General features: G+C 41.1%; 1 protein-coding gene and 1 long non-coding RNA gene across 5 annotated transcripts in view; both read right to left on the bottom strand.

The window, feature by feature from the left end:
- LOC135127503 (Krueppel-like factor 6) overlaps window positions 1–15,507 on the bottom strand; it is a 192,083-nt gene that overhangs the window by 123,426 nt on the left and 53,150 nt on the right. The gene's annotated exons all lie outside the window — the stretch shown is intronic.
- LOC135127502 (uncharacterized) lies at window positions 7,030–7,873 on the bottom strand. The gene is made up of 2 exons (XR_010280239.1): window positions 7,524–7,873; window positions 7,030–7,472 (listed from the first exon to the last, which is right to left on the bottom strand). It is a non-coding gene; the product is annotated as an uncharacterized LOC135127502 (long non-coding RNA).

Raw genomic sequence — 15,507 nt, 5'->3', positions numbered from 1 at the left:
CAATTTGTATTATAGAGTTGCTCAAATCACTTTGGTTTAAAACACAAGAGTAAGAAGAGTCAGAAATAACGTATACGCTTTTAAAGAAAGAAGCAAAAGCATTAACAATTTCAGGTGGTGTCTGAAGTTCTTGATCAGAAAATTTCATGATTGCTGGAATTCTGGACTTTCCTTTTTTAGTCTGAACATAGGACCAAAACCTCTTAGGGTTGGACGTGAGTGACGACTGAACTTCGTTTAAGTATCTGAGATAGTTGGATTGAATCAAGGACTTGCATTTAGATCTGTGGTATTTAAAAGCATCATAAAAATACTGGCTTTTGTATTGTCTGAATTTATTATGAAAAAGCGTTTTCAAACGTAGCATTTTGATAACCTCTGAGTCAAACCACGGGGGATATCGATGACCTTCCTTTTTGAAATTAAACTTAGGGACAGATACCTCAAAGATTTTGTTTAAAACTTGATAAAATTCAAAACATGCCGTATTAACGTTAGTTACGTTTTCCAAAAAAGACCAGTCAGTAGAAAGAAGTAAATCGTATAATAATTTGAAGTTAGCTTTACGAAAATTAAAACAGCTTGAATCTGGATTCATAAGAAAATGACCAGAAGATTTTATTATAAAGTGAAATGAAATATTTAATGCAGGATGGTAGTCATCTTCTGGTACAAGGGGAAGATCCGACTGTTTTACAGAGCAATGAAGATTAGAGAATAGCAGATCTAAAAAGCGATTGAATTTGTTATAGATATTATTGTACTGAGAAAAATTATGAAAATTCGCAAAATTTTTGAGCAAAATTGTGGCTCTATTATCTAAATTGGCTGAAAAATCTGGTACGTTAAAGTCACCAAGAACAACAACATTATCCATATGAGATTCTTCAACAGCACTGAATAAATTCAAAAAGAGCTCATAATCATTGAGGTTAATTGAAGGAGGAACATAGACAACGAAGACATATAGAGAGAGTCCACATGAAGATTTAATTTTTAGTCCAAGTATGTCTATTATTGGTAAAGTTGACGTGATATGCGATAAATCAATCTCGGAACAAACAAATGTATTAAGAACTGCAATAAGAACTCCACCTCCTTTTGTGACATTAGTTGCAGCAAAATTTCTATCTTTTCTATACACTAAATAATTATCTGGAAATAATTCGCTATTCAATATATCTTCAGAAAGCCAGGTTTCCTATAGTGCGATAAATTCAAAAGAAGAACAAATATTATTATACAAAGTAGGAACTTTTGAACGCAGGCCACGTACATTCTGGTAAAAAAAATGAGTATTGGAATCATAATCAGATGCAGTGTTACGTGGCTCTCGACCGCGACTAGGCTCAACCGGGAAGGCCGTGGGTGATGGTACAAAAAAAAAAAATAAAATAAAATTGGAGCCTACAATTAATTAAATTTATTTAGAACGGGGGAGGTGAGTGACTGTGTGACTGAGTACAAACTATCGATCTAAATATAAAAAAAGAACCTAAATAAGTTACTATTCTAACCCTATGAGTACTTCGCGTCCGTACCGCAACAGTGCCGTTCCTGGCGGTGGCGAAGATGCCGAACGCGAATATACTTAAATAATAAAAAAAATACAAGAAAATAAAATAATACCTAATACCCTATAACTAACGCCTCTCCTTCTTTCCGGAGTCCAACACGGCGTCCTCACTTAGAAAATGGGGTGGGGCGGGGCGGCTAGTTGACCTTCGTCCAAACTTCACACAGAAAAACCTTTCCACGCCAAGAGCGCAAAAAGATGGCAACACGTAGAGAAGAGGAGGAAAAAAAAAACCAACGATAAAAGTAAAGCGAAGACGAAAAAGAAAAAGGCCTGAAAAGAAGATTAACTAAATTTCAATCCAGAACCCAATCCAGTAATTACCTCTGATGGTGTGCGGCCTTAAAGTGAATTTTCGGGGGTCTCAAAACCACAGGACACACGTCCTCGTTCCCAAATGCGGTGGCCTCAAATCGTCTCTAACGCAATTTGGAGAAGAGTAATGCCACAACTGGCTAAAATAAGGGCTCTACCTCCAAAAATGGCCCCTTCGCACTGGATACCCTGAAAACACTTGCACCCGTTCCCAACGACTCGAAAAATCAAAATGGAGTCCCTCCTGGTTTTTTTTTTCCTTTCTGTGGCATGCGCGGTCTGAAATACCCAAATCGATTGAGGGAGGGAAAAATATCGATACCCCGAATCAATGAGAACTGTCAACTAACGGGCCAATTTCATGTATACAAACAAAATCAACCAAAATCGTATCATCTCCCCTTTACAAAAAAAGAAGTTTCCTTAGAAACTTACCCCTAACGGCCCACGTGAAAAAAAAAAGTTGATTTTCTTAATAAATAAAGAAGAAAAGAAAATAATGGAAAAATAATAAAATAATAGAAGAAAATAATAAAAAATGGTGAAAATCGGCGGACTAGAGATCCTCGTGCCTATCAAGCTTTAAATCTTGGACATGCCAGGCACCAAGATTCACCCTGGTATCATAATCCAACAACTCGTAGACACCTGGTGTCACCTTCCGATGAACCACACACTTGACAAACTTGGGTGCTAGTCCGGCCGCGAAACGTTCGCCCTTATTTGACAAAACCCGATTCCTTTTCCAGACTATCTGCCCGGGGTCCAAGACTAATGGACGTCTTCGCAAATTGTAACGGCTCGCACTATCTAAATAGGCTTTTTCAAGTCGTTTCTGAACATCGACGTACAGTTGAAACAGTTCCTTTAGGTGGTCGTTTAGTTTCTCTCGCGAATCACACACAATCTCATCTTGCGGATGCGGGGGAGTCAGCTTGTGGTGTAACTTCCCTGACAAAAATAAAGAACGTCCAAAGTTAAGGTACGCAGGACTATATCCGGTCACCTCGTGTACGGCGGTGTTGATGGCAAACGCGATCTTTGAAATATTCCGGTCCCAATCCTGGTGCGTATCTCCTGTCAAATAGCTACGAACAGCCGTCTTCACAACCCGGTTAATACGTTCACTAGGGTTTGCCTGAGGGTGGTAATTGGCGTTGAACGTAATTTTGCAATCATAAGATTCTACCATCTTCCGAAAGACATTACTAACATACTGCTTGCCGTTGTCGCAAATAATTAGTGATGGAACACCAAACCGGAGAAAGACATCGTTTTCCATATGCTCGGAAACGACAGTACCTAGAGCCGATTTCAACGGAAATAGCAACACGTATTTAGTGAAACAATCAGCTACAATAAGAATAAATCGATTACGTCGACGGGAAAGTGGAAACGGTCCCATAATGTCCGTACAAATCAACTCCCATGGCTTCGAGACAGTGCGATGGCCCATTTGGCCATAGGGAGCACGTTGCTCCGGTTTTTGTGCGGCGCACACCTCACAATTTCGAACGTATCGGGCGATATAAGTGTTCATTTTTGGCCAATAGTACAAGGCCGAGACTCTCTTCTGCGTCTTGAAATATCCTAGATGTCCGGATGTAGGAGAGTCATGGTTTTCTACCAGTACAGCTTTACGTAATGAAGGAGGTACTAACAATCTCCAATCATCGTCCGCACAGTAGGACGGCGACCCACCTTTTACTAATCGGTAAATCTTCTCGTCCCTGACACAGAAACGAGGGTACTTCTGCGGATCTGCCCTAATTCTCTGTAAAAGCGATGTATACCAAGGATCATGATCAGTAGGCTGAACATCAACGGCGTTGATAGCGCGGGACAGTGCATCCGGAACTACATTCGACTTCCCCTTTCTGTGAACAATTTCAAAATCATATCCCTGTAATCTCAAGGACCAACGGGCGAGTCGTCCCGACGGATTTTGTAGCTTGTACAGCCACAACAACGAGAAATGGTCGGTAACGACTGTAAAACGAACTCCCTCCAAATAAGGCCGAAATTTTTCGATACCGAACAAGACCGCTAAACACTCCAACTCCGTGGCTGAATATTTTGACTCCGCGCCCGTGAGAGCTCTGCTCGCGTAGGCGATTACTTGCTCTCCCTCTGGTCCGTCTTGACTAAGGACGCACCCCAATGCCTGACCAGAAGCGTCACATTGCAACACGAACGGCCGACTGAAGTCCGGAGTGGCCAAAATAGGAGCCGTAACCAAGCACTCTTTCAATGCCAAGAAACCTTCTTCCGCCTCCGGGGTCCAAGCGAAAACACACCTTTTCCGCGTGAGGCGAGTCAACGGCGCAACCAACGACGAGAAATTTCGAACATAACGACGATACCATGAGACAAGGCCGACAAAACGCCTAACTTCCTTTGCATTGGTAGGCCTGGGATAATTGAGCATGCACTCGATCTTGTGGGGATCCGTTCGGATCCCATTTGCATCCACGATATGGCCTAAATACCTCAACTCCGTCTTTAGGAACTCGCACTTCTCCCGATTCACGGTGAGACCGGCGTCAACTAGTCGTTCAAAAACTTTCCGAAGAACCTCCGAATGCGTCGCGAAATCGGGTGTCGCCACGATTATATCGTCTAAGTAAATAAAAGCCCATGGTTCCAAATCAGCACCCAAAGTCGTATCAACAAAGCGCTGCCATGTAGCTGGAGCAGTATGTAGCCCGAATGGCATCCGTCTGAAATGGAAAAGTCCCTTCCCAGGAACCGTAAACGCTGTCACTTCCTTTGACTCTTCGGCAAGTGGAATTTGCCAATATGCGCTTTTTATGTCTATCGAGGAAAATACCCTGGCGCTATGCAATCGATCTTTCTAAAATCAATACAGAAGCGGTATTCATTGTTGGGTTTCTTCACCATTACAACTGGTGACGACCAAGGTGACTTGGATGGTTCTATCACCCCTAATTCTAACATTTTATCAACTTCAGCGTTAATTTGTTGTTGGATGTAGGGAGAGACAGGGTAATAACGCTGTTTAATAGGGGAATGATCTCCTACGTCGATAACGTGGACCACATTTTTCGCACAACCCAACTTCGAACCCATCTTCGTAAAGAACCTTTCAACCAACTTGGAAACATCCTCGCGCTGCTGTGGCGTGTCGCCACTAGACCCTTGGACAGCCGCAACTCCCAGCGAATAAGAATTCGACGCCACTCTCGGAACAATATCCATGTCCTTCCAAAAATTTATACCTAAAAGTATCTCCGTCGTAATCGAAGGGACAACAAGTACCTTAAGAACCCTAATGCGTGAATTTAACTGGAGGGGAAGATCGATAAAACCTAAAACTTGACGAAGACTACCATCAGCTAACGAGACATCCGGATGTTCTTGTAATTGCAAGTTGAGAGAACGAAGTTTTTCCCAACCGGGACCTCCGACAATGGTGGAACTTGATCCTGAATCCAATAATCCAACTAACGCAATCCCTAAAACTGAAACTCGTAAATAAGGCCTTGGATCTCCCGATGAAACTAAAAACTTGGAATTCACCGCCTGAATCTCATCTTTCCTGCACTCTAACCTAACAAATTCCAACCACGTTTTCCAAGAATCATCCACCGGTTGTCGCTGCGAAACCCCTAGCCGGTGTTCTAGTGGTTTCTTTGTCCGTTTCCCGATAGTCGAGCTGCGTTCCTACATTGACAAGTGGATGTAGTCACGTCTCGTTTCCCGCATTTAAAACAAAATCGACCATTTCGTGGAGCTCGACACTGGGAAAAATAATGACCAGAGCCCCTACAATTCCAGCAAAGAATCGAACCAACGGATGAAGTTTGAGCCACCATTCGAGACTTGACGAGAATAGGCCCTGCTAAATCTTGTTCTAAGCAGGATGCTTTCGGGACATTAGGCCGAGGAGCCGTCGCCAAAATTCGTACGGTCTCTAATTTCTTGCAGGTGTCCAAAAGTTGATCGACACTACTGATGTCAACCAAACCGATTCCCTGAATCAAATATGGGGCAAGGTTACGTTGCAAGACGCGTAATTTCTCTTCCTCTGAGGGTGGGACAGATAACCGATTGAACAAATTTTTCAAACATGCAAAATAACTCCCCACACTCTCATTCGGACCTTGCACTCGTGTCCTAATTTCCTGCCACAATTCCGTCGCATAATCAAATGGGAGAAACTCTTTTCGAAGCTCCCTAACAAAACCCGTCCATGACAGAACCGACGTTTTTACCGAACGATACCAAATTAACGCCTGGTCCTCCAGGAGATCAACTATCGAGTTGAGCAGTTCGACCTCTGAGACGCCTCGCGCAACTCTAAGCTCTTCCACCCTCTCTAGAAAGGCATTAACGCTCATCCCCTGTTTATTTCCTGAAAATTTCAAGCCCCATTGGCAAACAGGAACTTGGTGCTTGTGGATATTTACGACCTGCGCTCCCAAAAGTGGAACCGTCGGCGGTTGCACGTTTGGGTCGTTTGGCTCTACCGTCGCGTCCAGTTTAGAATCAACTAAAACTTCAATGCTGCCCAACTGATTGAATAGGTTGGTCAGACGATCTGCCATTTGATCACGTTCCTCCTCCGTTAACCTAAGCCTAACTCGACTAACGCGTCCGTACAAGTGTCTTAGCTTAGTCTCAACATTTCGTTCCTCTGTGCTGTTTTTCGCAATAGACCGCCGACTTTGGACAAAACCGTAAAGTTGAGCTATTTTCTCCGTACAAATCAGCATCTCGGTTTCCACAACTAAGCGAAAGGTCGGGCTAAAAACCAAGTCGCCAAACTCTTCCGTTCGTATTAATTCCGATAACCTCCTTCGCATCGCCCCTACGGTTTCATGACCAATGTCGTCAACCCCTCGTACCGCCAGCTCATACAAGAGCTCATCTCGAGTGAGCCTATGAGAATCCAAAGCTTAGATATATATGTATATATATAGGACGCAACTTAAGATTACCTCAACCCTAAAAATTATACCTACTCAAAAATCAGTTATCACCCAATCACTACAGTCAGAACACGCCCCACGTTCCGGGCGCCAAATTAATTGTTACGTGGCTCTCGACCGCGACTAGGCTCAACCGGGAAGGCCGTGGGTGATGGTACAAAAAAAAAAAATAAAATAAAATTGGAGCCTACAATTAATTAAATTTATTTAGAACGGGGGAGGTGAGTGACTGTGTGACTGAGTACAAACTATCGATCTAAATATAAAAAAAGAACCTAAATAAGTTACTATTCTAACCCTATGAGTACTTCGCGTCCGTACCGCAACAGTGCCGTTCCTGGCGGTGGCGAAGATGCCGAACGCGAATATACTTAAATAATAAAAAAAATACAAGAAAATAAAATAATACCTAATACCCTATAACTAACGCCTCTCCTTCTTTCCGGAGTCCAACACGGCGTCCTCACTTAGAAAATGGGGTGGGGCGGGGCGGCTAGTTGACCTTCGTCCAAACTTCACACAGAAAAACCTTTCCACGCCAAGAGCGCAAAAAGATGGCAACACGTAGAGAAGAGGAGGAAAAAAAAAACCAACGATAAAAGTAAAGCGAAGACGAAAAAGAAAAAGGCCTGAAAAGAAGATTAACTAAATTTCAATCCAGAACCCAATCCAGTAATTACCTCTGATGGTGTGCGGCCTTAAAGTGAATTTTCGGGGGTCTCAAAACCACAGGACACACGTCCTCGTTCCCAAATGCGGTGGCCTCAAATCGTCTCTAACGCAATTTGGAGAAGAGTAATGCCACAACTGGCTAAAATAAGGGCTCTACCTCCAAAAATGGCCCCTTCGCACTGGATACCCTGAAAACACTTGCACCCGTTCCCAACGACTCGAAAAATCAAAATGGAGTCCCTCCTGGTTTTTTTTTCCTTTCTGTGGCATGCGCGGTCTGAAATACCCAAATCGATTGAGGGAGGGAAAAATATCGATACCCCGAATCAATGAGAACTGTCAACTAACGGGCCAATTTCATGTATACAAACAAAATCAACCAAAATCGTATCATCAGTATTTAGTTTAAATGACGAATTATGCGAGGAACACCATTGAAATGCCGAATCTTCAGTCCCGTTTCACCATTGTTGATTCTTTCCAGCATTTGAGATTTTAGTAGCTTCAAGTTTCCGAGTTGTTTAGGTGTTTTATCGAAAGACAACCGAACGTTTTTATAAATATCTCTGGTACTGAGATTTTTAGCGCCTCTAACTATGTTTAATACCTCCACTTCAGACTGAAGGAAGACCTTAATTGGGCGACAGCGACCAGGAATAAATTTATCTAACCTCTGTAAACGAATATTAGCGATATTTACATCATTACTAGCTACTTGCAAGATGTTAGAGATGTCAGTCGTCTCAGACATTAAACGCTCATCACGAGACATTGTTTCAGGCTGCTCGGGAACATTGTAAATCATGACGTTTTTACTTCGTTTTTGTCTCTCTACAACCTCTTGTACCACGTCTTCAAAATTGGGCTGAGCAGGATTAGGTTGGTGGTGATTGTTTATCATCGATTTTAAATCGTTTATTTGTTGCTGGAAGGTGGTTTTCAGATCGTCAAGTGAAGAGGTAAATTCAGCACGGATGTTAGAAATGAGAGATTTTAAATCGCTGAGCGCATTTAAATTTTTTTCGCAAGAATTACATATAAGCTTGATAGATTTTGACTTAGACCTGGTCATTTTCACATCGTTTTCAGATAATCCTATGCATTTAGCGTGTAAATGTTTCTGACAGGCATCACATTGAAAGCTAGTTTCATTAGTTTTAACGGAGTTGTCACAATTCGGGCAGATCATTATGGAAATCTATGTTAGGAACACACTGGGACACTTTGCACCTAGGGACCTTTCAAGGTGGCTTACTTTGACAAACAAGAGGGTCACGGGTAGGTAAAAATGAATAAACAAAGGTTAAACACCCAAAAATATGCTGCTGATAAAAAGAATACCGATTCACAAAAAACGCGATAAGGTGCGTGGCTGGATAAAAGGTTAACGTTGATTGAAGTTTAGTAAAACAATACTTCAACCACGGTGACAGATAAGGGTCAAAAAAATAGACCAATAATGTAACTCAGAAAAAGCTACAAATCCGTATAACTCACGTCAAAATAAAGCACAGAAGATCAAGCAAAATAACTGAAAATCAGCGGAGCAATTTGCACTGTACACCCACACTAATCGCACGCTAATAATAAATGTTTAGTCAAAATATATAATTATAAAATTTAAATATTATTGTAAAACAATCGATCCGGTAGTTTAGGAGGTTATGTGTCTAATAAAAATTCGGACAGACGGCAGACAGCAGAGAGCTATTTTTTCGTACTCTAGGGGTCATTTCTTCAGCTTACTCTCGGAAAGTAAAAATCTCTAAACTATAATTTTGCTTCGCCTTTGACATCATAATTCGCTTTTTGCGCCTCGCTTTGCCGAACTCTCTATTGCGTACTGTTTTTATTATCCTCATTAATTTAATTTTAAGTAATATTCCACGCTTAAATCGTTAATAATTCGCTCAAAATAGGTTAATAGTTCAATATCTTAATTTTTCTCAGTTCTTTCGAAATGTGTGTTACTAATTTAATCCTTTTATTAAATATTTTTAAAAATTTAAACCTGACTTAATTTGAAGCCAACCCCCTTTTGCAACAGAAAATTAGAACATCCGCCCTTTCAGCAACTCAGTCTTGAAGTAGAACAAGCAAACAAAAAAGAACATAAGTTACCTTTAAAAAAAGTCGATTGTACGTTTTAACCAGAAAGAATGACCGCCACTCCAAAGTGCGACCTTCACTCCTGTCGTCATCCCGCCGCAGCAGCGCCGTTTTTCCCACTCCCCAGCATGCATGCCATCCACATAATAAACTACCCAGAATGCCCCATAATTTCTCAGTACGCCCAGCCTTTGGTAGGCAATACCCACGCGAATTCACGCACACGCAGACACATACATAACGCTGCGAGACCTGTTCTGGCCGTATGTAACTGCACAAACTACGCCCAACCCTAATTGCAGAATTAGACCCGTAACAAACCTCCCCGTCATTCGAATCCGTTTTGCGCCGACGGACATTTCCTCCTCGCAAAACAAACACATCCGAAAATCAACCGAACGACGCTAACCGAATTATAACGCATCGCGGCCGAAACCGAAGACGAATCAACAAAAACAAAGGGGAAAGGCTACAGTGAAATTTGCGAAAAAAGTGCGTACGCTGGGGCCAAGAACGACCGAGACAATGGTGCAATATGGGATCGTCGGAGGTCGCCGCTGCTGATCTTTCCGCTGGATGCGCTCATTATACTTGAGACGAAGTTTTCGGCAGTGGAGAAAACGGCAGACGCTGACCCAGGCTACAAAGGATTAATTAAGGATAAGTGGGGCGTTTTTGAGGGAAGGACGACCTTGAGGGCGCGGAACCGGCATTACCTAGGCGAAACCGAGTTAACTCGAGAAGATCCAAACCAACTCGAAAATGAAGCAGATTTTGGCAATAACTGTCGATATATGTTTACTAGAATATTCACCTAGTGAGTGCTGGTTCCGGTGTAGATCAGCACCACTCCATGCGAAGAGTGAGCAGAGAATCTATTTTAAGTGTAAAAGTGATCACTGTTTCGATTACAGTGCGTCATCTTCGGTGTAAACAACGCATATTAGTTGAAAAGTACACCGTAGTCTACAAAACCGGTGTTCATACATATTAACACCAGCAATATTTTTTACTGTGAAGATTCTGGACTGCGATATTTATCGCATATTTTGGCGCATACTCTTCCACAAATAACATTCTTTGGTGAAATGGCAAAAAACTTCTTGTAGTAGAATCCTACGATATTCCCTCGTCTAAAATATGCAGGAGATTTAAGATGTCCATACATAATGCGGAATGGCTGTCTTTTTATCAAAGGAACTCGTAAAGGTGCATATAAATTAGTCAAATTAAATATTCAAATGAATTTCCAAACGATGATGTCACGTTTCAACTTTTCGAGGTGTAACGTTTATTTTAAAACGGTTACAAACTGATTCAACAGCGATTCATAATATTTAACCAACGCTCACGCCGTGTTTTCGTTTTCATTTTTCCTATATTAGTAACTATCAGCTCTGATGATGTACCATTCTTTCGAACAAGTTGTCGACTGTGTGCGCTACAACGTAACAAAGTAGCGATAACACGGAAAAGTTGAAGTTTCCAGGGTTCGACGTGTCATTCCTTGTTAACTTTTCCAGCAGTTATCGACACCGGCGCGGATTACTTAGGCAGTATCGCTTCACCTCTGACGAACCGTCCATAAGTTCTAGAATAAGAAAATAAGCGTGACGCATTGCAGGATCCGAGAAATGTCGCGCACCGCCAAATTAGTCAACATTTGCAGAGCGTTTCCTTTTTGTCGATATATTCGACCGTACGCAGGAAACGCGCCGCCACATCGAACCCAGCCAGCTCGATCTGTTACGATCTGCCCCAAGGCGACAAAAGTTGCGCCTAACGTCGGCGCTTATGGAATTCGCGTTTCGCAAAAATCGTTATGCCATTTAAGCTTACATAATTTACCGTTTTGTTATTAAACGTTTCGTGTGAAATGACCGCCGCGGTGCATTCGTATGGAAAGCCTGCAAGATCTTGGACGAGTTCTCACGATTAATTCCCCGCAATTTAATTAAATGTACGCGTCGGTAATGTGGGATTTTTTCAGCGGTTTGTTGTTTCGGAGTTTGCGTATTAATTAATTTTAATTTGTTTTGCTTAGTTCGCCCTTGGACTTGCATAAATTTCAATTGGAAATGTAATCTGCATATTACCCTACAGTGTACACAAAATATCGAGATCGTCTGGATGAAGCGTAAACAGAGCCGAATGCGAAACTCACCTTCACGCCGACATCCGACTTACGTAAATGTTAGATAATAAACGACGCAAACTTTTTTCGTCTACGAGTTTTAATCGAGGCGAACTTCTCCTAGGTATGAGTTTTATGATTCATTTTCGAGTGTTAATTTCTTCGGGAAACTCGACGACTTTGGTTTTATGACGCGATCGCTCGATTTAAATTATAATTGAAAATCAGATGATAAAAAAACGGGTTTGAATGGCTTCTGCTGCCGTTCCATTAAATCTGCGGGCATCTGTTTAAACAAGGAATTGCTAAAACCGTTTTATTCGAGGTAACCGATTATTTCAATATTTATTCGCTAGCGCCGAAACCAGCGTATCGCTTGCTGTGGTTTTGTGTTAAAATGGTAATCCGACGGGAAAATAATGGGTCTTAGTTGAGTAGGTGGATGAAAGTGATATTTTTGGCAGATTTGATTTTACCGCTGCTGATGTATTGCTGGTTGCATAATCGTCAATATTAACACGAATAGGACAGAACCTGGCATTTTCTCTCGACATTTTCTTTTTTCCAGCAGCAAGAGGTCCTACTTTCTACGGCTGTTATTACTGTTATTTCAGCATTTTCATAAAGAAGCATGCTATGCGTCTATTTCAAGTGAATTTTTCCATTAGCTGTATCGTTTTGAATAGGAGCACCGTAATACTAATAATATCTGCCGGTACTGTATTCAAAAAGTAACTGGAAAATGGGGTGAGTCGTTGTTGCTTTGATCAATAAAATTACAATACTTCCTTAGCGTACGCTCGAAAAGCAAAAATATTGGGAGATCACAACTTTGACATTATTAACCACCAAAATCTCAAGTTTTTGTTAGAAATACAATCTCAGATGTGGGTTACATAAAAAAAATACAACCAACTTGTATTCTTGTCTTTTCAGCCTATCCAGCCATCTTCACCACATGGCTAGGTTTCATTTATTTTTGAAATCTGTTATTTCAATGTGCAATAAATTATAGCGCAACTGTGTCCATATTTTTAATTCCCGAATGTAAGCTAAGAAACTATTGTGTAATCGAGTTCGTCGAACAACTGACTACTTTCATGTTTTCTCGGCGTTTCATGACCCCTATTAGAAATACGAAAACATAGGTCTCTCAAATTTTGTACTTATATTAGGAATATCGGGTGGATGCTAATAGGCTAACCAGAATTTGTCTAATTATCTCTACCAACGATTATATGTCGTCATCTCCAACTTAATAACTTGATAATACATCAACAACATTTGATAATTTGGGAATACAATACTGTTATTACACTGCACCTATCAAAATGCATATACCTATGTATGTTTGCAAGAATGTTGTGACTTCGTCACCAAATTTTGTAAAGGAAAAACTCATTTGAAACTTGTACGTAGCACGCCTCTTTACATTTACTTTAAAATTACATGCATGTTTAATTTAACTTTAAGGATTTTCATAAAAAAAAATCGCAACATCGAGAAGTGGTCGAAAAAATGCGGCTATTAGTTAAGCAGGCCACGACACTGACGTTTAATCTCCATAAACTTCGAGAAAAGTCACATTTTCACACTATTAGTTAAATGAGATCTTTGGTGACGATCTTTTGGATTAGTATTGCCATACTGCGGTACTGTACAACAGACGACCCTGAATTTTTGAAGTGCTACCTTTGTGTAGTCCAATGCGACCATCCTATAATGGAAGAAAACTGTTCAGAATATGGAGCAACACACAACATGTGCTACACCACGAACGTCTTCGTTCGTCGTATGAACGTTACCTAGAGAGAGTTATTACCTTAATGACTTTTTTTAGCGAGAAATTACAAAGAATTTCGAGGCTGCATCGATTCAAACACCAGTAGTCCATTTTACCAAATCTGCCACAACACTTCAACAGACGAATCAACAACGGAGTGCCGTTTATGTTCGACCAGTAACTGTAACTCTAAACGAATCTTCAAAAATTATTCCAACATTCTCTACATTGCAAGTAATTCAGTAGGAGTGTATGCCGGACCGCTTACTTTATGCCTCGCTATGTTACCCCTTGTAACGAAAATTATGGAAAATATAGGACAAAACTATTTTTAGTGTCGGCTGTTCATGTATACCTAAGTTTTTGAAAGACCCATCGAAAGCTTCGCTATGCCGATTATAGTACAAGGGGCCACCACAAAATAACCACTGCAGTTAATTTAAATTAAAAAACGAAAACCGCGTCTACCGTTTGAGCAACCCATCGTAACATCACACACAATGAAACAGTGGGATTAATTAACACGATCAAAGTATCCGTTAACGAGACGTTAAAGAACGGCGAGCGTCCTGCTGCGGCGTCGGCGTCGCGACGTCCCAGCGCTGCCGTGCAGGGCTAATCGACGCCACGGCGACCCATAAAAATGCAATTTTCCGTTGCCGATGCTTAATTAAACCGCTCAATGCAGTGCAAGTCGGTCGTGCATCATCAGAGTGTCGTTATCGTTTTACTTAATTTTCGGCGGGACGTGGTAACGCTGGCGTCGACACGTCTCCGTGACGCTGCATTTTAATCCGAAAAACGGAATCGGCTTCGAACCGTGCGCTAATGGAGTTTTAGTCCGCGTCGTAAACTTAGAGTTGATTAATCGCGATTTAATTTTTGATCTCCTGCAAGAGCAATAAATTCATATTAAGCAATTAGTGCAAGTGACGGGCGCAGCAAGCACGCGACGTTCCTGGAAATTAGCGGCGAAAAATTCGCCCACGACTTATACGTTGCGAAAAAATCAACAACTCGGAAACGCAGGGGTTCCATTATTTTTCCATATCCGGAACGAAACGAAACTGTTTTCAATAAAATATTTTCTTTGAAAACATGAATCGTGGAGTTGCTTCCCCTGTTATTATACATAACTTCATTAAAATTCCTCGGTAACTTCGAGCCGGGGAGCAAAAACTTGACCGAAACAGCATTATTCACAACACAACACCTAGAGTCGGGGAGGGGTTGAACACAACAAGGGAGGGTGCTCCGAAATTATGCCGCGTTTTTTCTCGCCGAGGGTGTCTGTTTTTTGTGTTAGCACCTAATCAATAGGCACTTGTGAAGGGAGAACATATTTCGGATGACTTATGCGGGCATGAATAGGAGCCCCAATTACAGTTACACGCTCATAAAACATGTATACTGATTCAATTTAAAAATCTGGGCTCGGAATAAAGAGACAGTCAACGCCGCCGTCTAAACACGCTCTCCACAAAACGCAGGAAGCGCAACGACGTCACAAATTTTCGCTCACGATTTAAAACCACCCATTTCATATCATCCCATTTATTCGACGTCCGTCGACAGTCATCGCACCGAACGAGAACTAGCCATTTTTATAACCAATATACCACGTGTTTCTTTTATTTGATACAACCCCCGTAATTTTTTTATTTAAAAAAATAAACATATAGTTCTTTGACCAAATTTGTATCATTAAAAGATCACCTATGTGAATAAATGACATGAGTGTCAATTTTTCAAGCTACTAGATTGTCATCAATTAATATGAATTTTTCGTGTATTTTATTTAATAACTTTTTAAGTATTGATTTTAGAAATACTGATTGCCTTTGATTTTTAGAAAAAATCAGTCTTTCTATTTATGAAAAAATATACATAGTGTTCCATAAAAAAAAAAAATAAAGTTGATGTCATTTCCGGTTCTACCGAAAGTGATAATATAAATGTGAGGTTG

Source organism: Zophobas morio, unplaced genomic scaffold (genome assembly GCF_036711695.1).
Source record: "Zophobas morio isolate AGI-343-1 ecotype UQ-CSIRO unplaced genomic scaffold, CSIRO_AGI_Zmor_V1 ptg000012l, whole genome shotgun sequence".
In the NCBI taxonomy this organism is placed as follows: domain Eukaryota; kingdom Metazoa; phylum Arthropoda; class Insecta; order Coleoptera; family Tenebrionidae; genus Zophobas; species Zophobas morio.
Note: the sequence above shows the minus strand (reverse complement) of the source record. Positions and strands in the feature narration are given on the sequence as shown.